This window comes from Leopardus geoffroyi, chromosome A3 (genome assembly GCF_018350155.1).
Source record: "Leopardus geoffroyi isolate Oge1 chromosome A3, O.geoffroyi_Oge1_pat1.0, whole genome shotgun sequence".
NCBI classification, from domain to species: Eukaryota; Metazoa; Chordata; class Mammalia; order Carnivora; family Felidae; genus Leopardus; species Leopardus geoffroyi.
In genome coordinates, this window is record NC_059336.1 from 37,695,104 (window position 1) to 37,719,111 (window position 24,008).

Consider the following 24,008-nt stretch of genomic DNA (forward strand, 5'->3'; position numbering starts at 1 on the left):
GGTAAAACTCTGTTACCATGGTTCAGTTATAACTCAATGCCCCAACAAAATGCTTCAAATTTCAGTCTCTATGTCATATTAGCTGTGAGTAACTGTATAAAGAGCAAACTTTGCTTCTAGCTCTTTGGTCACAAATAACAGATTTACATCACCATTGGTGACCAATAGCATGGTTCCTTTCAAAGTCTGTCAGTGATTGGTCATTGCACATTGTTATTCTATTCATACACAGACAGCAAAACTTGTAGATGTGTTGCCTCCTTGGTTCCCAGGAATCAACCCATGTCACATTTTAGAAAAATGAATAACTAAAAGGGGAAATTGTCCAACAAAATGAAAGTTCACAAAAAAAAAAAATCCCTTTAGTGTTAATGTTAAAGGTGAAATTTGAACAGAATGTAAATATTGCTGATATTCAGGATAACACTGTTGCCATTGGAGAGGAATTCTGTGAAGGCAAACAAAAGACATGAATGAGGAAAGTAGTTCTGAGGAAAGGATGATGATGTTCCAGGGGAAGGGATGTCAACAGAAATCTCTCCATTAAAGAACCTCTCAGAGATATTTCATGACCTCATCAGTGCAAACGAAAAGTGCTGGAAGATGACCCAAACTTAAAAAGGAGTATGATAATTCACCACGGCATAGACAAGATGTTTGCTCTGTAAGTTATATGACAGGAAGAAGGCAAGCACTACTGAAACCACTCTTGATAATTTTTTATTAAAAAATAAAACAACTTAACTCGAATGTTTCTAACAATTCATATTAGTGTATTAAATACATATTAATCTTACTATTTTTTTCATTTTTTTATTAAATTTTTTTTTAACGTTTATTTATTCTTGAGACAGAGAGAGACAGAGCATGAACGGGGGAGGGGCAGAGAGAGAGGGAGACACAGAATCGGAAGCAGGCTCCAGGCTCTGAGCCATCAGCCCAGAGCCTGACGCGGGGCTCGAACTCACAGACCGCAAGATTGTGACCCGGGCTGAAGCCGGACGCTCAACCGACTGAGCCACCCAGGCGCCCCTATTTTTTTCATTTTTATAGACACATATAACAGTAACAGCTTGCACAGTAGTACCGTTCCACACCACCATGCAATACAAGGGGTGCCTGTCTTTTTCTCATTTATTAATTCCCTCTTTCTCTCTTTCCTTCTCTATTTCATATCAGTACATGTACTTTTACAAAAGTAGCACCATAATGGAAATGTTTTGAGTCCTACTTTTTTGCCTCACATATACTATTTTTATGTCAACAAACAGAAATATATACCATTTTGCATTTAGTGAGTGCGAAATATTCCGCTGACTGGCTGTTGCAACATTTGTACAATAATTCTCCTATAAAGAACATTTAAACTGTAGCTTTTGCCTTATGATTATGAACAGTCTATACTGCACTTCTTCAAGGTAGAATTGCTAAATCTAAGCAAGGGTAAGTGTCTGTATTTTTTAATTGGATAACATTATTGAACTGAGTTTCTGAAAGTTACACAAATTTATACTTCCTCTTTCAGGACAGAGAACCCATACTCAGAATTCACATCAAAGATGGGTATTTTCAATCTTCCTAATCTTTCCTAATCCAATAAGTAAAATGCTCTGTTGCATTTTTTTTTTTTTTACTGAATTCAATTTGTATTGTAGCAAAATAAGAAATCATGGCAAATTTCTATTTTACATTAGGAAGTATACGTTTCTTAGGTCAGATAATTTAGAGATAGCCATATTCAAAGAGCCTTTTTTGGAGTTCTCCAAAGACTTTAACCATTGTATAACAATGTTACCTCCATCTTCAAAGACTAGAAAACAGAGGTTGCACAGATAGAATACATGTTTTAGAGTCTGTTTTGTTGCTCTTTTCATTGGTCTTCTGGCCACAGATGTTTAGATACTCATAATGGTCTTTGTGTGGACATCTTTGCATGCTAGAGATGCTTCTAACATTGGAATCCCCAGAAAATGGATTTTCAAATATTGGTTAAGGGATTGGTTTTATATCAGGGATTAACAAATATTGGTTAAGGGATTGGTTTTATATAAAAAATATAAACATAACACTCAAAATGAACAGGCATGAGAAAAAAATCAGCATTAAGTTAAAACTAAGCAAGAAATCAAACTTTTCTTTCTTTCTTTCTTTCTTTCTTTCTTTCTTTCTTTCTTTCTTTCTTTCTTTCTTTCTTTCTTAAGATTATATTTTTAAGTAATCTGCACACCCAACCTGGGGCTGGAACTCACAACCCGGAGATCAAGTTTCATGCTTCACCAACTAAGCCAGCCTGGCGCCCCTCAAACTTATTTCAATATCAGAATGTTAAATTATAAACTTTAATATAATAATAACTGCAAAGTTAAGCAATAAGTTCATAGTTTATTCTGTTGCGAAATGATGTCCTTGCTATCTATGGAGCTTGGCTAGCATAGTAGTTTCTTAATAATTGACAAAACTTTAATATAGAAGTGTTCATACTTCCAATTTTTTTCTGAATCCTCAGAAGGCCTGATAACTTGAGACCTCTCATTCCCACATGGCAACTATAGAAAAGGGCTGAAAAAGTAGCAGGTTCCTTTACAAAGGGGCAAATTTAATAGTCTCTAGCTCACCTTCTTTATTCATTTATATTGCCTGCCTACCTTTGCTCAAGAAAGTAAATCAATCTTGAACTTCCTTATAAATTTATATTACTAGAGGAAAAGAAATGAAAACTTATTATGGATATGATTAGTATATCCATTATACTTGAAAGGGACAGCAAATAATTTTATCACTCTCTTCAGACATTTTATTCCAGGAAATTATTTTTTTTACTAATATTGTTCTGTTAAGTTCTTTTGGACTACCTGTCCAAATAGATAACCTAATGCTGAAACACTGTGTGAGTTAATGCACCATTTAGGGGTTACATAGATTTCCACTGAATTTTCCACGGTCCTAATGGAAGCACTTATCAGACTTGGTGCCAGTGTGATCTTCTTTGTAGCTAAGAAATCTAGTGCTTTCATTTATCATCCCCACTAATTCCAAGCCACTTTTCTCTAAGAAAAGTGTATAATCTGTCTGAAGTCACTCTCTGTTATTTTGTGGGCACATTTCAATGTCCTCTGAGAAGGGTTATATTCTTCTACTCTAACTGTAAATGATTTGCTTCAGGACAGATTTGGCTAACAACAAAATTCTCAAAATATATGTTTTAGATAAGCAAGTGAATTTACTTACTTACATGTCCTTCAAAACAACCGTCACCTAGCAAAGATGGGCACTGTGTTGGCTCAGCCACTTCTGTAAAGATCCTAAAAGAACTTTTTTGAGTCTTATTCATTTTCAAACATTAGAAAGAGAGAATGAAAGACATTTACTGGTTTCCCATTAAAGGAATAGAATCTATTATGGCAAAGAATAGAGACATGAACAATCCAAGCCTAGAATGATAATTGCCAGCTCCCTAAAATAAAAGCTGACTAATCAGGGTCATTCATCCTTATCTTGAGGGTATCATAGCACATTGACCTTTCCTTGATAGAAGCTTTTTTTTAAAATTATTACTATTCTGTGACTTAATACAGCTATTTGGTCACTAATTGCCAGAGGTCTATATCTTCCTCATCTTTATAGATACACCACAGTGACTAGCTCCTTCATCTGCCCAAAGTAAGGGCTCAGTAAATGCCAATCTGTTGACTTACTCACACAGTGCCTGACTGAACACTCTTCATGCTCCTACTGTAGGTGGGTATATCCCTTTCACTCATCAAGTCAATCACAATATCCCATTAGCATTAGTTATTTTCTGTCATTTCCATCCTTCTCTTCATTCCTTCCTCTATGGACCAGGATCAGGAACTGGTCATCTCTCACCTGGACTCTTGCAATATCATCCTTATTGTCCTCCCTGCCACTGTGGTCTTTCTAATACTAAATTCTGAATATATCACTCCCCTTTAAACTCTTCAGTGCCATCCTCTCCCTATAAAATTAAAATATTTGGGATAATATAAAAGGCCCTGCAGGGATGCTCTAACACCTGCCCACCTTCATTTCCCACTACACCTATGATCCTATTATAAATTCCAGTATTACTGGACTGTGTCCAAACATGCCATCTCTTTTTGACTCTTTCTTTACATAAACTGTTTCCTTGGCTTGGAATGTGTACCTTTTGCCTGTGGGCCTGGGCAACTCCCACTCATTCCTCTCAGATCCAAGGGCCTTCTCTGAAACTGGCTCTCACTTCTCTAAAAAGACTTCACCTCATCGGGCACATAACCCCCAATACAGTATTCCCCACATGGTAATAAAACTTATTTGGAAGGGTTTCTTACCCCTAAACTGTGAATTCCTCCAAGGAGGCAGCTGTCTCTATTCTTACTTGCATCCTGGTACTTGTTACTGACTAGTCATGGGAGGTGTACACAGAGAAGACACTCAATTCATTTTGACTGAATGCAAGAAAGGACAAGGTTGACTAGTCATTTCCTTGAAAACTTCATTCATTCATTCATTGGGTACTTCCTAAAAATGGATAGGCTATTGTAATGGAAACCCCTGGGAGGCTTAATAAAAAACGAGGCCAGGGGCACCTGGGTGGCTCAGTCAATTAAACTTCCGATTTTGGCTCAGGTCATGATCTTATGGTTCATGAGTTTGAGCTGCACATCGGGCTCCATGCTGACAGTTCAGAGCCTGGAGCCTGCTTCGGATTCTGTGTGTCTTTCTCTCTCACCCTCCCCTGCTCGCACTCTGTCTCTCAAAAATAAATAATAAACATTAAAAAAAAAAAAAAAAAAAAAAAGAAGGCCACTCCATTCATCAGGGCCAGAAGCATTGAAAGCCAAGTCAGAATTCTGCTAAGGGCCAACATATGCCAATGATTAAGGCCAACATGTAAACAAAATAAAGAGAATAATGTCCACAATAATTATGTCTTCTTATATGTATACATCACTGAACAGTTTGTGAAGCACTTAGGTGTTTGCAAGCTATTTATCACATTTTAAATCATTACAAGTATTTGAGAGGAGGGTTCTGGGTTATAATCATCTCTAATTTATTGAGAAGGGAACTGAGGCTTAGAAAGATTAAGTGACTATCCACCCTGAGTAGTTCTGTGACTTCTCAGGGAGAGTGTAGAGATACTTCTTTTTATCATGAATGGCTCATGATTTTCTGACTTCCAAAGCGTCTTTCTTATGAAAAAAAAAAAATATTTTTATAGCACATTATCCAAGACCAAGCTAAACTGTGATGTGGAGACCAGCTGTGACTGGTCATGAGGGCACCCATTCATGGGAGGCAGGGGATTATGTTAGATTGAAATTGTTTGTGAGTTCCTGGGTCAGAAACGGGAAAGATGAAGAGATGTGTAGAAAGGTCAATGGGGGGATGTTTTTTCCAAGCTCTCTCTAGCAATCAAGTATAATGACCCCGAAGAGAAAGAGAGGAAAGCCATGAGACATGAGCTGGAATGTGGGATTGGGATGGGGATTGGCCAACTGGATCAAGGTAAGGGGATAGAAGCAGAGGCAGAGACAACGCTGTGAAGACCAGATAACAAAGACTTTTCTAGTGGAACGTGGAATAGTACTCCCATACAGGGAAAACAGAATGGAACGTAGCACATGCTCTTCAGCCGCACTGAACTTTCTGGCATCTGACATGCTGGGCAAAATCCCTCTCGGTGGAGACACAGCACTTACCTAAAGGGCTTGGTATCCATGGTACTGGTTAAACCACTTGCCACACACCTTGTGGGCACCAAACACTAATGAGTGGTCAGAGACAAAATCCAGAAGAAAGTCCCTCTGGGCTAAATGGACAGTTGGAAATAATTGGGTTGTTGTGAAGTGTGTTTAGGCCCTGCATTTATGTAACTGGGGACACGGGAAAACAAAGCAAATTTCAGTGTTAAAATCAGTGTTTAACCTACAGGATAGTGATACCAAGAGGCTCAGGTTCCAACTATTAAAATTAAAATTGAGGGGGCACCTGGGTGGCTCATTTGGTTAAGCATCCGACTTCGGCTCAGGTCATGATCCTACAATTGAGAGATGGAGTCTTACATCGGACCCTCTGCTGTCAGCACAGAGCCCGCTTCTGATCCTCTGTCTGTCTCTCTCTCTCCCCCTCCCCAGCTCGTCCTCCCTCTCCCTGCCCCCTCAAAATAAATAAAACTTTAAAAGAAATAAAATTAAAATTGAAATCTAGTATCTCGATGACATAATATCATACCTAAAAGAATGAGTAAGATGGAAAAGACAGCGTGAAGTTTTGGTGAGGATGAGAAATGACAACTCACATGATGCTGGTGGGATTGTAGATGTATACAACCACTGTTGGGAGATGTGTACCAGAGCAGAGTATATGCATATCCTCTGACCCAACAATCCTACATGTAGGTTTAAGTCCAACAGCAATATGTACCTGTGGCCATCAAAAGACATGTATAAGTAAATTCAGAGCACCACTGTTTGTAATAGGAAAAAAAAAGCTAGAAAGGACCAAAATGCCCATCAATGATCATATGGATGAATAAACTTTGAAACAGTCACACACAGGATACTATATAATGATGAGAAAGAACAACTTACAACCACACTGAATAATCTGTATGGAGCTCACAAACTTAACATTGAGCAAAAGAAGACACAAAAGATACATACCATGATTCCACTTACATAAAGTTCAAAACAGGCAAAAATAAATGAATGCTGTCAGAATAAAGGATAGTGTTATCCTGGGTGAAATGGTCAGTAGTGTTCACAAGGTGCATGAAGTAAACTTTTGGGAAGAGGGAGGGTCTGAGTGCTGGTTACCTGAATGTTTTTAAATTGGGAAAATTCATTGAGTTGAATATTAATAATTTGCATGCTTTCTCATGTGTATGTTTTACTTTGATAAAACATTTAAATCTTGATATTAAACATCAAGTCAAAGTAATATAAAGTGAGATATATATATATATATATATATATATATATATATATATATATATATATATTACAAATAGTGGATATTCTGTCTTCATAACTGAATCAGGAAATTATGATCTCTGAGTTTTACCTTCCTCATTTTAAAAATGGGGAAAATGCTACCTGTTCATAGGGTTGATTTGAACATCAAGTGAGTTAGTGGGCATGGAAAGTAACTTTGCAAACTGTGAAAATGTATACACATGGAAGGTATTCTTGTTGGAACAAAGCAAAAGGAGGTTTTAATTCTAATTTTTAAATGATTTTGCACTGTTAAAGAATAACTCCCTTTGACAAATGATAGTAATTTTAAGTGTTTTGGGTCAAGTTTTAAAAAGCAGGTTTGTCAATTATATAATGGTCTTTAATGTACCCAGATTGTTGCTTTTGTTTCAGAAAACAGAAAATTACATGATAGCTTGTAAATGGCACATTCAATTTCACACACTGAGAATGTTTGAAAAGCGAAAGGTCCACGTATAATGCAGGAACTCAAATTTAATGGCATCAAATGATACATAATTTGATTCGTTCAACACATTCCCAGAAATTAATCACTGAGTGTCAGTATCTTTCCGTCCTTCATGACTTGGTTTGTCAAAAGAAAACTGCCCTTTTTGCCACAGCATTACTAATCAGTAGTAGTTGGTTCTCTGGGTTTAGCATTTCAATCTGTGGCTTAGCATCTGGAAACATTTTAAAAGGTCAGATTGCTACTCCCTTATTCAATTTAGCAAAATTTCAGGAAGCATAATGAGCTTCCTTTCTGTGCCTCCCAACATGCTTAGCAACACCTTTACAAATCAATGGAAACTTTGTCAGAGTAAAAATGGGGAGTAAAGATTAGGAAAGGGAATTGGAAAGCATGACCTATAGCGTCTTCCTTTCCCACTGATGTTTCTCGAGATCGAGTGTCTGAACCTCATCACAACAGAACTCTTAGGATAGCTAATTCCTTGTTGGGTGGAAGGGGTTATTTAGCAGCATGGCTGACCTCCAACCACCTGAGGCCAACAGTACCCTCCCCCAAAGTGGTGACAAGCAAAAATGTCTCCAGCCACTGCCAAACATTTCCAAGGAGGGAAGTGGGGGGGGGGGGGGTAAATTAACTCCAGTTGAGAACTGAGCTTCAGATGGAATAGCTGCTAATGCTTCAGTCTTTGGGTCTTCTCCAAGATGTCTATGCCTTCATTCAAGTTCTTCCAAACTTTCTAGATACAGTTTGGATGTAAGGTGCACCAAGGATGTGAAAATAGCCTGTGGGGTTGACAAACCCTATTGTCCTGCGGGCACAGTGGGTCACTGTGTTGTATGCATTTCTTTAGAGCATACCATTATTGAAGGTATTGAATTCTGAGAGGATCAGAGAGGACAAGAAAACAGAAAACATGGAAAAAGAGGTAATCGTTGAAGAGGATGGAGAGGATATTCAGGTCTGCCTGGGAAGGCATGATGCCACTTTGTGTCCCCCTGTACCTGGTGCATACTGGTGCTGCCATGCTCATATTTCTTTACATTCACTGGTGCAAGATGCCTTACAATTGGTAGCACTTGACATTCTTTGCCTTTTTTTCTGGCCACAAAACCACCTTCAGCTTATGAGCAAGGGCTAAATCAAAGTGCAGGGAAGGGTTTCCTTGGGAGCAGCCCTCAGTCTCTGATAGACTAGATGGGTAAATAATGATTCCAGCTCTCTCATCCCTTGATGAATGGGGGTTAGTAGATAATGATCCCAGCTCCCTGGTCCTTGACTGGAATATCCCTGAGGTACGTGTTCCATGCTGGCTCCGAGTTTTCCCTGCATGACTGAACTCCAGCCTGTAACTTGGCTGCCTCCCCTTCATTGTTTTCCTTTCCTACTTCACAACCAGTGCTTCCCTGGATCACCTCCAAGTAAACTACTTGTACCAAATCCTGTTTGGAAGTTTGATTCTAAGGAAAATCAGTGCAAGAGAGTCTGGTAAGATACAGCTTAATGCTGTCACATTAGGTTTCAGAATATTCCAAACCCACAAAGCTAACCTTGGGAAAATTAGAATCCATAAGGCTTCCCCTGGTCCAAGAAAGAATATATTCTCCAGCTTTATGAGGAGTTACATAGTAATCATCCTTTTTAAAAGGGCAAACAGCACAACATAAGTATGTGGTGTTTTCTTAGTCTATTTTTTGTCATTTACTCATGTAGGCACAAAATGTTGCATAGTAATTCAAAGCTCTATCAACTGTAATTTACTCTTACAAGGTTATAATCTAGTAACAAACAATTTATAATGCTTGTTTATAGGGAAAAAGAAAAAAATGTTTCTATAGGACTCTGAACCTCCACCAAATAAGTAACCCCAGAGACAGAAATGTACTTGTTTTATTTCTTTTTTTTTTTTCTTTTAATTTATTTTTGAGACAGAGAGAGACAGAGCATGAACGGGGGAGGGGCAGAGAGAGAGGGAGACACAGAATCGGAAACAGGCTCCAGGCTCTGAGCCATCAGCCCAGAGCCCGACGCGGGGCTCGAACTCACGGACCGTGAGATCGTGACCTGAGCTGAAGTCGGACACTCAACCGACTGAGCCACCCAGGCACCCCTTGTTTTATTTCTTAAAACATAGCTTAGTCACATCCCCAACTGACAAAATACGATGGCTTTTATTTAATGTCTGGGTTTACGAAGCTCTCCATATATAACCCTTTAGTATATTTTCCTCAAAATTCAATCAGAATGGTTTTACATGATGAATTAAACCATCTATCGTAAAGAAATGCAGTGAAAAATGCATGCTGAAATACAAGTGTTAAGTAGACAATGGACAAGCAGGAAGTGAGCATCAATATTTTATTCATATGAACATTTTTTTCACTTATTGTTCTGAAATCAGGTTTAGAACTTTGGCAAAATATAAAGCATTTAAAACTTTCTTTGATCTCAAGATAATGCATGAAGTCTTTTAAACACATTGTATCTATTTACTGATTGTCTGCTTGATCAAAGATCATATTTATTTTCATTATTTATCTACACAATCAAATTTAAAAAGAGGCTTTAAAAGTATAAAAATGACTAAACTACAAAGGAAAGTTCCTAAAGGCAGATACTAAGAAAACTTTGAGAGAAAGATTTCATTTATAACAGGTAGAAATATTCAACACTGCAGCTAAGATAGTTAAAAAAAAACCCAAAACATTGCAGAGTAAGAACAACTGGCAATGAACAGAATAAAACATGATAGGACGAATCAAATCAAACACCAGACATGGCAGACTGACTGCACTAATGCCTGTGCCCTTTGGTAGTACCCTCCTGCACTGACTCTGGGTTTGCCCCTGTGGCTTGCTTTGGCCAGTGAAACAGTGTCAACTTGATACAGAGGCTTGAAAATATGCTTGTGTAGTTTTACACCATCTCTGCAGGGCCACCGCTGCTCTCAGAACAAACCTGTACTAGCCTGCTAGAGGATAAGAGACCACAAAGAGCAGAGCTGAGCTGTTCTAGCTGAGACCATCCTAGATCGACCAGCCTCTAGGTACCCCACTAGCTAAATGTGGATGCTTGAGAGCTCAGACAAGTTAGCCAAGCCTGACCCAGACACAGAATGGCACAGTGGACCCACAGACTTAATGGAAGTAATAAAGGTTGTTATTTTATTTTATTTTTTTTTGCTGTTTAAAAAAATTTAACGTTTACTTTTGAGAGAGAAAGAGAGAGAGAGAGAGAGAGAGAGAGACAACAGCACAAGCAGGGGAGGGGCAGAGAGATAGAGGGATACACAGAATCCAAAGTAGACTCCAGGCTGTGAGCTCTCAGCAGAGAGCCTGACCCGGGGCTCAAACCCAAAGACTGCAAGATCATGCATGACCTGAGCCAAAGTTGGACATTTAACCGACTGAGCCACCCAGGCGCCCCTAAAGGTTGTTGTTTTAAAGCCACTAAGTCTTAGGATGGTTTGTCACTGAGAAATACTAGATGTACCAATATATTAAGTACAGATGGACAAAGACTGCTAGAATAGAAAACAAGAGGAGAAATATTTGTCATGGGTGTGGGTTAGCTCTTATACTAACAATAGGATACTGGACACAAGAGTTAAACATATGAAACAAATGTAGCCATCACAGAAAGTTTTTATGACCCCATTGTCAGAGGTGATTTCTCTATTAGGACATTTGCTAAACAAACACAAAGTAAAAAATTCAGAGAAGACATACAGAAATGCCACTATTCAACAAATCTCACTCAGTACTGAGATTAAATCCTCACCTGGAATCTTCATGTTACATTTGAACTCCTGGCCAAATTAATCAAAGCTTTGGAATTTTACTAGCAATTATTAATTATATTTAGAAATAGTAGTAATGTAAATATATCATCTATGCTATTATATATGTTACACCGTTAGTATGTTTCAGCATGATTTTTAAATAATATTGATTTCAAGTAAAGTACAATTGCCATTGCTTTCATAATATTGTTTTGGTAATACTTAAAAAAAAAAAATAAACAAGACTAGTAAATCTCAAACTTTGCTGTGTATTAGAATCACCTGAAGAGTTTTTTTTTTTTTAAATCCCAATGCCGAAGTGACACCCCAGAGCAAATACACTAGGATCATGGGACTGTGACCCAGACATCGAAAGTTTTTTCAGGTTTCTCAGGTGATTCCCATGTGGAGCCACATTTGAGAACCAGTGACCTTAGTCCTAGATCCACGCTGTCTAATATGATAGCCACTAGTCACATGTGGCTACTAATTATTTGAAATTTGACTAATTTAAATAGAGGTGAGCTGTAAGTGGAAAATACACACCAGATTTTGAAGACATAGTATTAAAACAAATGTAAAATATGTCATAAACAATTTTTATAGTTATTACATGCTGAAATGATAATATTTTGAACATGGGGATTAAGTAAAATATATTATTAAAGTTAATTTCACCTGTTTGGTTTTACTTTTTAAAATGCGACTACCAGGAAACTTAGTATTACATATGTATTTGCATTTGTGGCTTTTTTTTTCTGTTAGATAGCACTGACCTAGACTGTCCCACTAAACTAGACTATAAGGTATGGAAATAATTATTGTAATATTCATATGACTTTACAAAACCTTCCCTAATGAAGTATGGGTTTACATTCCACAAAACTGGATATAATGTTCTGTAGGAGTTTAATTTTTAAAGAAAAAAACCTTCTTTAACCCAATATTTCATTTATTACAGTGTTTTTATCATTGCTTATGCAAAATCATTTATATGCATTTAATTTTTACGATTATACTCACTTTTATATTAAATTTTTTTATGTTTTATTTATTTTTGAGAGAGAGAGAAAGAGAGACAGTGTGAGCAGGGGAGATGCAGAGAGAGAGGGAGACACAGAATCCGAAGCAGGCTGCAGGCTCTGACCTGTCAGCACACAGCCCGATGTGGGGCTTGAACCCACAAACCGCGAGATCATGACCTAAGACAAACTCAGACGCGTAACCAACTAAGCCACCCAGATGCCCCTCAATTTAATATTTTAAAGGGCATGCTGATGTAAAGTTTATTTAATATTCAAAAATAAACGTATAATTAAAATGTGCAAAAGTCAGCATATTGAAAAGTGTCAATTGATCACATTTTATCAGTGGCATAAAATATTAAAGAGGGAGGTAAAGCCTGTAAAGAATAACCAATATTGTGCCACATTATTAAATTCTGATTTCTCATGATCGAATATGCTTATAGGAAGAAACATTTATACTGCCATTCTCTCTACTGGGTGATCGACATTCTACTTGTGATACTGATCAAAATTGAATTCATTTGAATAACGTTACTAAAAAATCGCATGGTGAGTGCTACATATGAATAGCACAGAGCTCATTGTGTTTTAAGTCTAATTTTAAACCATTTAATGCTAGCACACTGGTTAAATTTATAAGGCAACATTCCAGGGTTTGTAATTTAAAAAAAAAAATCTGGCTCAGGATGTATTTTAACTTATTTCACATCTCCTATTATCATCATTATTATTCATCAGATGATAATTAACATCCATGGCTGGAGGCCATTCCTTTCGATTTTATTAAAACGCTTCCTTTTCTAGTATAGGGTTTTCTTTAATCCCAGATTAATTTATTTCGCATTCACCGTGGCAAAGCTCCTGAAATGAGTATATTCACAAACTCTCAAAATAAAATATCCTGAGTATTTAAATTTTTCTTTTTTAACATTTATTCATTTTTGAGAGGCACAGCATGAGCAGGGGAGAGGCAGAGAGGGAGGGAGACACAGAATCTGAAACAGGCTCCAGGCTCCAGCTGTCAGCACAGAGCCCGACATGAGGCTCGAACCCACGAACCATGAGATCAAGACCTGACTCTTAACCCACTGAGCCACCCAGGCACCCCATCCTCAGTATTTAATGATTACTAAAATGCTAGGTAGTTTCCCCAGAATCATTACATTTTGTAAATCCTGGAGTTAGTTTATTCTCACCCATGGTGGAATATTTCACTTATAGCCAAAAGGAAAAAGGAGGTCACGTTATGACAGGACTGTTATCGGACAAACAGTAGGGTCATCTTTGTCAACCTGTGTAATAGTTTCCAACTCAATCATTCCTTATCTTTTTATGAACCCAAACCCCACCTTTTGTTATTTTCATTTTAGGTTGTTTTTGTTTTTGTTTTTCCTCATAAATCTCCATTAGGTCAGGAAAAATTTATGTTTTTTTTTTTTAACTCCAAAGTTAAATTCTCACTTAAAGTTAAATTCTCCTTTAAACAAAATAACAGCCACAACAATATAGAGAAAACAAAGAGAACAGGAGCTCTCACAACCTGAATGAGTGATAATGTCTCTTCAACCCTACCACCTCTGACAGCTCAGAAGCAAGTGAGGCAGTGGAATGTGGAATGTTATTTTATTTGATATTTATCAACTTTGCTCAAAACAGTTTTAAAAGATGCTTGCTCTGTGCCCCTCTGGCTTGCGCCACAGGAAACAGCAAAAAGCTGGGGGCCACAACGGAGGCAGGTTTAGGAGAGAGAGCCCCCAGCATCAATCTCTTGAAAAGGTAAGATTGACCCATTCATTTATGTTCCTCCTAAAGAATTTGCCACATTCTGCCTTTTAGTTATGATTATTCATTTTTTTCTAGGCTGTTTGATAAATTCCCTGAAGGCAGAGATGTTGCCTAGTACATAATAAGTGGCAATATTTGTAGATTAAATGGAATATTTTATCCATTTTTGCAAGCTCACAATAGCCATGGGCCTGCCCCAAAAGGAATTCAATAATACACTCAATACTGTATCATGCACTACTCTGGGACTGGGAATTATTTCAAAAGTAAACTTTTCTTAGATTTCTCCTTCCAAAGTAGCAAGTAGAGTGAATTGAACTGACACTTAAATTGGAATAAAATATTCAGATGTGAATTCATATCTCTGCTTTGCATGTCCAGTGTTTTAAAAGTATAACTAAAGTCTATCTTAATAGCTCATTTGGCATTTACTTGCAAATAATTAAAATATTCATATGTATCACTTTTTTAGCAGGTCAGAGTTAGGAAGACCAAATTTTCTGTCATCTCTAAAGTCCGTTTACTAAATTTAAAATTATTACTCAGTGAACTTAGGAAATGCTATCACAGTGCCAATATCTACCTTTTCTCCTCTTTTGGTTTTGCCTCTGCTATTCATTCATAAGTAATTCAGACCCTAATATATGCTGCATGCTTTACCTACTTTCATTTAATTTTTCATAACCTCACAAATTAAAGATTATAATCTCTTTTTTTCAGATTCAGATGGTAATTAACTTACGTAATCTTCAGAGACTTGCAAGGGATATTAGTCAGGTTTCTGCAGAAAAACAGAACCAACATGGCTGTCTATCTATCTACCTGCCTACCTACCTATCAAAAGAGAGAGAGAGAGAGAGAGACTTATACTCACATGATTGTGGAGGTTGGTAAGTCCAAAATCTGGAGGGTGGGCTGGCAGACTGGACACCCAAGGGAAAGATTGCAGCTCACATCCACAGGCACTCTGCTGGCAGAATTCCTTCTTATTCAGGGGATGTCTGTCTTTTTCTATTAGGTCCTTCAACTGATTGTATGAGCCCTACCCACATCATGGAGAGCAATCTACCTCACTTGAAGTCCACTGATTTAAATGTTAATCTTACCTTGAAAAAATACCTGTTCACAGAAACATCTAGAATATGCTTGACCGAATATCTGAGTACTGTGGCAGAGCCCAAGTAACACATTAAAATTAATGTGTTCCATTATTCCATTTAATTCCATATCCATCATAATTCCATTTTACAGATGAGCACAGTAAGACTCAGAGACACTAGTAATTTGCACAGTATCAGCAGTTTGTTATGAAACATTTGGGCTTTAGAAAAAGGGGTTTTTGTTTTCCAAAGCCTATACATATACATATATATATATATATATATGTATACACACACATATATACACATATACACATACATATATGTATACATATACACACATATATGTGTATATATACACATATATGTATACATATATACATATATGCATACGTGTGTGTGTGTGTGTGTGTGTGTGTACACACACACACACACACATATGTTTTTCAACTGAGTAGAACTAAGTTTTTCCAGGACTCATCTCATGTTAAAAGAAACATTTAGTAACTGTGGCTGTATATCTTAGAGGTCTAATTTATCCACTAATAAATGCCTACCAAAGATGATGATCTAATTGAATGAAGTAGGTGTCTGTCATTATAAACAGCTCCGTATCCCCGAAAAGGCAGTGACAAAAGCTAGGGAATCTTGTTCTTCACAATCTCTGAAAACTTTTCCGTGCTTTCCATTCCTGGTGCCAACACTAGAATTTAGGACACTACCACTTCGTACCAGAATATATACTACATTGTAGGTCTCCAGTCTTCATATATTTAAGTTAATCAGACCACCGCCTCCCCTCTCCCCCCATCTTTAACATTTTTCAAGTACTCACGAAAAAAAGCAAAATTTTGAGGTTAAGCGTTAAAAATGATTTCCAGAGGAGCTTCAACTACTCTTCCACCCATCGTTTCGGCTCTATGAATGATACATTCAGGTTTTAACCCCCAACAGGGTGTGCAGGGTGTGTATGTGCGTGTGTGTGTGTGTGTGTGTGTGTACATATACACGTATATATATGTGTATACATATATATGTATACACATGTATACACACATATATAATTTTTTTCCCACTTATTCCTTTGTATTCATTCACCTTTCTCTCCAGGTGAACTTCTGACTCCAGCTCTTATTCTTTCAGGCTTCTCAGTGAAGTTTTATCATCACCCTGATCCAGCAGCAACTCTCCTTCCCCAAACTGCCGAAAAGTGTAGTGCACTCGCCTTATCTGTTCAAAGAGAAGGATGCAATCACTGCAGGAAAAGCAATCTCAAGCCACTGGTTCCCCCATTAATGGAGACCGCCCTGGTCCTGCACAAAGGGTCTGCCAAAGTAGGTGCTCAATAAATGTTTAACACATTAGATGAAGGCACCCGAGAAAAACACCTGCAGTCTGCGGGACAAGGGCGAATGCGCCTCACAGTGAGGAGGTCTCCTGGCCTTCTTCGCCTCTTCTCCCTTTCACTGGTCCAGGGTCACCAGTCTCCCAGAAACAGGACCCCAGGAAGGGACAGGCAGTGCGCATGCCCCTTATTTATCCAGGGCTGCCTCCAGGCGCGTGGCCAGCTTGGCCCCACCCCCTCCCGGCTCCCGGGCGCGCGCGTGCGGCCCCGCGGAGCGTGCCCTGCGTGCGGGTGCCCGCCAAGCCCGCCGGGCGCTGGATCCCCGAGTGCCCGGGCCGGGGCCTGAGGAGTGGGCACCGGGCCGGGGTGGCGAGCGGCGAGCAGCAAGCACCGCAGGCGGTGGCGACGCCAGAGGTGACGAAGAGCGCGGACGGTGAGTGAGGGCGCCGTGGGTGAGCGGGCGGGCGCCTCCGCGCGTGCGCAACACCGGACCTCCTGGCCAGGGGCGCGCTCCCGGCCCCGGGCCGAGGGGGCCGTGCGCGGCTGGGCTGGGACGGGTCCGCCGGTCGGCGTCGGGCTCCGGGATGCGGGATGCCTGGATACCCCGCCTTCGCTCGGGAAACGCTGGCCGCGCGGGAAGCCTTCCCGAGGGGTTCCAGGCGGGATGGTGCCGGGCCCGAGAAGAGGTCCTGGCGCTGTGGCCCGAGGGGCTGGGCCAGCTGCAGCCGAGGGACGCGGGGGTTGGGGGGGCGAAGCGAGCCCACCCGGGCACCAGCCGGTCACACGGGCGCCCGCACTGTGCGCGACCCGCGGAGGTGGCGGAGGTCCAGGGAGGGGGCGCGGCCGGAGAGCTTTGGCGCCGAGCAGGTGGCGGGGGCCGCGCCCCTGGCCCGGGCAGGCGCCTGCTTGGAAACGCGAACAAACTTCCCTGAGTAACTTTATTGAGGCGCTGCCAGCGGGGCCCGGATTGGGGGCTTCAGGGACCCACACCCCGTCCTTGCCCAGCCCTGGTCGCCGAAGAACCCCAGCGAATGATGGTGGGCTACTGGGGGTCTGTTTTTCTTCTGGTGCTGGAGCTCGTACTCCCAAGTTGTGAGCGTCTTTCATGGCCCATTCTCTCTTAAAATAGGTGTATAAGTTTGGTGTTTGGGTAAGAACGGTGTTTGCTGTCTTGGGAAGAAAAAGATTATGCTGCCTAGTCTTTTTATCTCAAAGAAAGTATTGTTAGAGCATTCTGGGGATTCCTATTTATCAAGAAACCTATTGTCCTGTGTGTGCTTGGGGAAAGCCAGTAATTCTATTATTAGCCTTAAAAAGACAAAGGAAGATAATTGTGCTTTCTTTTTCTTTTTTTCCCCTCTTTTAAAAATACTCTTTACCACCTCACCAAATCACGGAGTACAGTAGTTCCCAAAATTGGCTGAAGAAGAGAACCACTGGAGAGTTTTAAAACTATGCTCAAGTAGCACACCCAAGACCAATTAAAACAACGTATATTTTAAAGCCCCCTAGGTGATTCCAATGTGCAAGCATAGTTTGGGAACCGGTGGTTTAATATAAGAAAGTCAAGATTTCAGTTTTACGAAGTAGCATTCAGTTTGTAATGGAGGAGATAAAAGTCTAGCTTCATTTTCCAAACACAGGAATCGACAAAGGGTGTTTTGTTTGCCACCGGGGAGGGAGGGAAGTGTCTCTAATGGTTCAAACTTAAACTTAACTATAATGTGACTGTAGCGTCCAGGACATTGTTCTAACTGATGTTTTGAGTTTCCTTTGGGGCTCCTCAGCCCTCCTTCTCTGACCCTGTCATACCCAAGGGGTTTCATTGTCTTTTAACCTCTCAACTCCCCCCCCCCCCCCATCTTTACCCTTTCTCCGTTCCCTTTTTTTTTTAACCATCCCCCAATCCCTGGGAGGATCCCCCTCCCCCGGACTGTTCTGGCTTTGAAGGGTTACTGCGGGTTCCTATAGCAACGAGTCCTCCAGGGGAAGTGGGCGGGTCCTCCTACCTTTGGGTTTCAGAATAGGACTCTTCCTTTTCTGAAGAATTTGAATCACTCTTTCAGTTCTTGGCCTCAGCGCAGGTAAGGGTGAGCTCATACAGTTCCAGTTTTTCTTTCTAAGTAATTACATAACTATTAATGCTGTTGCTTGGCATTAATACTGCTAGCAGCTACGAGGAATGTTCATTTTTCCCTGTTTTTGCGCTGAGAACTTGTTTAAGAAAGTTCCAAAATGAGGTGGAAACGATGTTTTCTGAAACAGTTTTTTCCTTTGGGGCACACAGACCTAAGAATTGCATACATCATTTCTCCAAAGTCCTAAGACATCTTACATTTAAGAAATTTTAAAAGTGAAATATAATCCTACAGTCATGCAAAAAAATCTCTGGTAATTTGTGGCAAAAAAAAAGTCATTATCAGCCTTTAAACAGTTTGGTTCCTAGAAAGTGCTTTGCCTAGATTCTTTACATAAATTAAACCAATTGTAGTGTTATACTTTAACAAAGGAAAGACACAGTTTGTCTACAAATTTGCCCACTGTTTTCCCTTCCCCAACACAGAAAACACATCCAAACAGATAATTTTATGCTCAAAACAGGTATCCTATAGCCATCGAATTCCAGTTTGCCTTTCAAGGAACTGTCTGAACAAAAAAGTACGGAAATAATATCACTTACATGTCTTAGGCTTTTTGCTTTTTGAAACCTTTCAAACTTTACTGTGTAAATATCAGAATTCAATCCCATCAATTCCAAAATGCTTTTAGTAGGCCAGTGATTCTGAGCATGCTTTGAGAATTGAAGAGGTTTTCTCTTGCAACTATCCCCTGTTCTATGTGGTAATTAAACTGTTAACTGGACTATCAAGCAGATTCTGAAAGCTGATTTTTCCCATTTTACTCTGAGAAAATAATGATGGAAATCCCTCTCATTTGATGGACCTTGTAGTTCAACAGTAATGCTCTGCTGAGATAGTAACTTCTCACCTAATCTTTCCTTTTTGCATCACATGCTTCAAAATTGAGGGCTTCTAAGCAACTCCCATTTGAGAGGATCTATTGTTTCTATGGCTTTTAAACATTTTTAAAATAAATTATTCTTGCTGTAGACATTTAGGGAATTAAAAAAAAAAACCAAAGAAAATAAAACTCACAATCACATCATCCAGAAATAAAACGGTTCATGTGATGGTATGTTTCCATTTGTCCCTTTTTCTTTGTCTGCATATTAAAGAAAAAAAAAAGGCATTTCAGTTTCTTCTGTAGTTTTAAATATGACCTTTTTGCTTAGCCTTTTCTGTACCTTTAAATCTTTGAACATAAGTTTTAAAAATATTTTTTTGTTTATTTTTGAGAGAGAGGGCACCAGTGGGGGAGGGGCAGAGAGAGAGGGGGTCAGAGTATTGGAAGCTCTGCCCTGATAGCAGTGAGCCCTGTGCGGGGCTCAAACTCAGGAACCACGACATGATGACCTGATCCAAAGTCGAATGCTCAATCAACCGAGCCACCCAGGTGCCCCTGAACGTAAGATTTTCTAATGATGGATATGCCAAAGTTTATTTAATGAGTTTTCTGTTGTTTGACATATTTGCATTTTAGTGGTTGAAAGTTTGGTATGAAATACTGGTTGCAAATCTGACCTTGATCACTTTGGGTTGGAGTGAACTTTATTAATTACCCAGTTCTACCTGATAATGCCTACAGCATAGAGATTTGGAGAGATGGAATGAATCATAGAGGAAGGCCTTCAACAGAGTCTGTCTGGCAAAGGAAGTAGGCTCAGAAAGTAAGAACAGACTTGGAGGCAGAGCTGGGATAAATGCCTATGCCCGAAAGTCTTGGGGTCTCTGACTTGCTTGGGCTGGATTTATAGCAGAATTCCTGAGGCAGAGGTGAACTCTTTTATGACTCTTGAGGCACAGTGCCAAACTGCTTATGCTAAGACACATTGATTCCCTTATGCACCTAATGGTCTCCCACTGTGTCAGCATTCCAGTGCTTAATCTTTCCTAATTTTCTATAAAAATGCGATCTTATTTTAACTTATATTCTTTGGTAAGTAGTGAACTTAGTGATTTGCTTCTTGTTTACCTTTTCAAAGCTGTCTGTTCAGGTACTTTGCCCTCTTCACTCTTAGTTGGTGATTTAGAAAAATAATTTTGAATACCTGTTTTATATAGTATTCTGCCTTTATCATATTTGCAGTGATTTTCCCCCCACAGCTCATTGTTTGTCTCTTAATTTACTTAATGGTGTTTTCCAAACAGCAAAATAGTTTTACTTTAATGTAGTCAAGCTTTGTCTTGTCTTTTATGATTTTTCTTTTACACATTTATGTTTGAAAAACCCAGAAGTGAGGTAAATATAACTGAAATTTTGGAAATATATTAGATTTTTAGGTTTAATTCTGTATTAATGTATGTATATGAATTGTCTTACACCACCTCCTCCTTATCAGTTAGTCAGTTCTACCAACACCATTTTTTTAAATTTTTTTAAGGTTTTTTTTTTTTTTAATTTATTTTTGAGAGACCAGAGAGACAGAGCATGAGTGGGGGAGGGGCAGAGAGCAAGGGAGACACAGATTCCAAAGCAGGCTCCAGGCTTTGAGCTGTCAGCACAGAGCCCCAAGCTGGGCTTGAACTTAGTAACTACTAATTGCGAGATCATGACCTGAGCCAAAGTTGGATGCTTAACTGACTGAGCCACCCAGGCACCCCCCAACACCAATTCTTAAAAGTCCATCCTTTCCTCATTGGTTATGGTCTTTCCTTTAAGATCTTCACATAATCTTGGGTCTGCTTCTGTTTTAGGTCTTACTCATCTATGCACTGATCTCTAAACTTAATGCCAAATATTTTGTACTGTGGATTTAGCATACATGAAAATACCTGGTAGAGCAAGTCAGAAGTACATTCATCTGTCCTTTCAGATAAAGATTATCATCTTGCTGTCTTTAAACTAATACAGGCACATAGTTTAAATCCAAAAGGCTTACTGTAAAATAAATGGTCCCTTGCCCCTCTCCCCACCAGCCCCAATCCCCTGAGTCTTCCTCCCCAGTGGCAGCCTTTTGACTGTTTACTGTTTCTTCTGAGGGGCCTACTGTAGGGTTTTTCCTCTTGGTCTGGTCAGAGGATTGTCTTCCAGCATCCTGAGCTGAGGAAAGGATCTAGCTGCTAGTGTTCCCGGAGGGATCTGGCAGAGGTTTCAGAATCCTCTTTGTATAGAGGTCACTTTGGGAAAGGTTCCTGTGGGTTTACAACCCAAAGACTTAACTGTTTCATCTACTTTGTCAGGAATCCATCTCCATTCTTGATGGGTTCTGGGACTGTCAGCCAGACCTTTGCAGCAAGTTAGGTTGGAAGGGCATCCGGGGATGTAGAGCTTCCTAAACAAACTTTATTAACCTAATTTTAGCTTGCCACCCTATGTCACTCTTCTAGGTCAGGTAAGTTGCTACTTGTCTTTCTGCTATCCACATTTGTGATTTTGTTGCAGTTTTCCACTACAGTTAGGTGCATTTTTGATTTTTGGTGAGGACTCTCATCTACATGTACAGTAGTCAGTGTCTCTATTAAGGGACCTGAAAAGTTGTTATTCAGACCTTCTAGCTGTCCTAACAGAGGGTTTTTGTTTGTTTCTTTGTTTTTCACTGAAGTCCTGATATTTCTTGTTAATGTTTTTCTTCAGTATTTATCTTTCTGTTGCCATTGTGATGGATTCTTCAAATTGGTTATTGTTAGTATAAGATGGTTGTTGATTTTTGTGTATATATTTATAGCTGGCTATTCTAAGAGCTTTTAATCTAAGAGCAGTTTATTCTCTTGGGTTTCCTCGTCATATAATCAGTTACCAATAATGATACTTAAATCTACTTCTTTCTAATAATTATACCTTATATTTTGGTTTTATGGCATGCTGACTAATGTTAACATTCTGGAACATTATAAAATGCTTCTGGAGCATTTGTTATCAATAGTAATGGTGGTAATGTGCAAACCTGTGTTCTTTAATAGGAAAAACAGTAGTAAAATATTGGTTTTTGGTTTATCATAATTCCTCATCAGTAGAAATGAAATATATATTCTATTTCCAATTTACCTAGAGGTTGCTTTCTTTTGTCTTGTTTTGTGAAGGGATAGGAATTATATATTAACAAATTACTGTTAGTAGTTAAAGATTATCACTGGTAGTTCTTTTTGTTATTAATGTTTATTTTTGAGAGAGAGTGTGAGCAGGGAGGGGCAGAGAGAGAATCCCAAGCAGGCTCTACACTGTCAGTACAGAGCCAGATGTGGGCTTGAATTCACAAGCCATGAGATCTTGGCTTTAGGTGAAATGAAGAGGTGGACTCTTAACCTGCTGAGCCACCCAGGTGCCCGTATCACTGGTATTTCTTAATGGATCAAGTGATTTGAGTCCCAAATATTAAATTGCAGTAAATCCTTTCTTTTGGATAATTCTTTTTTTGTTGTTTGTTTGTTTATTTATTTTGTGGGAAAGAGACAGAGCATGAGCGGCGAGGGTCAGAGAGAGAGGGAGACACAGAATCCGAAGCAGGCTCCAGGCTCTGAGCTGTCAGCACAGAGCCCGATGCGGGACTCAAACCCACAAACCATGAGATTATGACCTGAGCTGAAGTCGGAGGCCCAACTGACTGAGCCCCCAGGCTCCCCTCCTTTGGATAATTCTTTAGAAAAACAAATTCAATTCATGAGCAAATTGAACTATAGCATCATATTCAATCTGTAATTGTCCTCTGGGGTGAGGGAGGATAGAGTCACTAGGACTTTTTCTAAAGAAACTATTCCAAGTTGCTAAATCCAGCAGTCAGTTCTCATCTTTACCTATTGCCTGCATTGATATAATTGGTCATCCCCTCTCTTTAGACATATGTCATTTGATTTTGAAGATTCCACATGCAGCTACTTTTCCTCCTTAAACTACTAGACCACTAGTTTCACTTTTTCTGTCATTTTTAAACATTTGCACTGGGTTTTCCTCACCAGCCTATTAATTTGGAATGCTTCAGGGCTCAGTTCTTGTAGGACTCTTGTCATAAACAGTTGGGAGACTTCAATAAAATACCACATAGCTGTTTAAGACTCCCCAATGGATATCTCCAGCAGGGATAGTGTTCTGAAACTTCTGGAGCACATATCAACTACCTTTTTGACTTCTTAACTTGAATACATAAAAGGTACTTCCATTTTAACAGGATTAAAACTGATTTTTTGTTTTTCTCTACACACCTACTCTCCTTGCAGCCTGCCCCTTTTTGGTGGGTGGTAGGTACAGTTTTCAGATTATTCAAGCCAAAAACTTTGGAATCATCCTGACTCTTCTCTTTCTTTCCACATCAAGACTACCAGCAAATCCTACTTATCTTCAAATGTACCTAGAATGCTGTTTTCCAAGTAAATCCAGGATTTCAGCCCCTTTCCTCACCTTTATTGTTCGCATCTTTGTCTAAGTTTCCAGGCCTCTTGACTGGATTATTACAGTGACCTCTCTTT

General features: G+C 39.4%; 1 protein-coding gene and 1 long non-coding RNA gene across 5 annotated transcripts in view; one reads left to right on the forward strand and one right to left on the reverse strand.

Moving 5' to 3' along the window:
- Positions 1-16,650, reverse strand: part of LOC123580514 — a 155,583-nt gene extending 138,933 nt beyond the window's left edge. For 2 of the 3 annotated variants that reach the window (XR_006703338.1, XR_006703340.1), the window contains exons 1-2: positions 15,701-16,650; positions 14,918-15,010 (exon numbers count right to left, since the gene is read on the reverse strand). This is a non-coding gene — a long non-coding RNA (uncharacterized LOC123580514). The remainder of the gene's footprint in view (positions 1-14,917; positions 15,011-15,700) is intronic. The other variant, XR_006703339.1, reaches the window with a different exon arrangement.
- A 75-nt stretch (positions 16,651-16,725) lies between these two features.
- BTBD3 (BTB domain containing 3) overlaps positions 16,726-24,008 on the forward strand; it is a 34,826-nt gene continuing 27,543 nt past the window's right edge. Inside the window, exon 1 of one of the 2 annotated variants that reach the window (XM_045445321.1) lies at positions 16,726-16,921. The gene's annotated coding sequence lies outside the window, so the exon portion shown is untranslated. The remainder of the gene's footprint in view (positions 16,922-24,008) is intronic. The other variant, XM_045445323.1, reaches the window with a different exon arrangement.